The sequence below is a fragment of the Mus caroli genome, chromosome 15 (genome assembly GCF_900094665.2).
Source record: "Mus caroli chromosome 15, CAROLI_EIJ_v1.1, whole genome shotgun sequence".
Taxonomy (NCBI): domain Eukaryota; kingdom Metazoa; phylum Chordata; class Mammalia; order Rodentia; family Muridae; genus Mus; species Mus caroli.
The window spans coordinates 19,557,193-19,558,820 of NC_034584.1; positions in this window are offsets into that span (position 1 = coordinate 19,557,193).

The window sequence follows — 1,628 nt, forward strand, 5'->3', positions numbered from 1 at the left end:
GAGGGGTAGGACTAGGTTTTTTCCAGGAGACCCCTTATCTAAAAAATGTTCCTGGAGCAGTTTCCAATTGGGAGGGGGTACCTTGGGGTAAAAAGTTCAGGAGTGCTCCGGGAACTATCTCTGGATGGGAGGGGTAAGAGAACTCTGAGCTGAAGAGTTCATGGAGAGTTCAGGTGTCCAGTAATTAACTCTTTCAGAACTATTTCCAATTTTCTGAGAAGCCCCTAGATAGATTGCCAGAGTGGATGTACTTTGCAATCCTACCAGAAATGGAGGAATGTTTTTTTGTTTTTTTCCTCCACATCCTAGCTAGCATGTTGCTTGAGCTTTTGATCTTAGCCATTCTGACTCCTGTGAGGTGGAATCTCAGGGTAATTTTGATTTGCATTTCCCTAATGACTAAGGACTTTGAGTATTTCTTTAAGTATTTCTCAGCCATTTGAAGCCATTTAAATTTCCTCAGTTACAAGTTGTCTGTTTAGTTCTATATAGCATTTTAAAATTGGGTTATTTGCTTCTCTGGAGTCTAAATTCTTGAGTTCTTTATATATTTTGGATATTAATTCTATCAGATATAGACTTACTGAAGATCTTTTCCCAATCTGTAGGTAGCCAGTTTGCCTTATTAACGGTATACAGAAGCTTTTCAGTTTGATGATGTCCCAATTGTCAACTGTTGGTATTAGAGCCTGAGCCATTAATGACCTGTCCAGGAACTGTTCCCCTGTACCAATGTGTTGGAGGCTCTTTCCCACTTTCAGTGTATCTGCTTTAATGTGGAGGTCCTTGACCCACTTGGACTAAATACTGTTTGGTTTTATCACTATTGCTCTGTAGTACAGCTTAAGGTCAAGGATCAGGATCACATGCAAAGCTCTTTTGTTGTTCAAGATTGTTTTGGCTAATCTGTTCTCTTTTGTTTTTTCATTTGTTCATTTTATTTTCCACATGAAGTTGACAATTGCCTTTTAAAAGTCTATAACATATTGTGTTGCAATTTAAATAGTAACTGCCTTGAATCTGTAGACTGAAAAAGAAAAGTTTTAATAAAGAATGATTGTCTTTGCTAAGTCATTTTTCTAGTAAATATCTCAAGGTGAGGTGAGAGTTCATCCAGTAACGGATCTGCAGCTGACCTGCATGGACTGCGGTGAAGGTGTAGAACTCACATGGTGTATACGCTACTCTACCACTGCATGGTCTCTGACCTCCAGTATGGACTTACACACACACACACACACACACACGCACACATACACACACACACCACACACACATACATATACACACCACACACACATACACATACACACCACACACACATACATATACACACCACACACACATACACATACACACCACACACACATACACATACACACACCACACATGCACACATACACACACACACACCACACACGCACACATACACACTCCACGCGCACACACACACACACACACCACACACACACATACACACACCACGCGCACACACACACAATACACACACACACACCACACACACACATACACACACACACACACACACCACACATACACATACACACATGCACACACATTACTTCAAAATCAAGGAAACTATTTGAAGTCAAAGTTCAATTGTAATT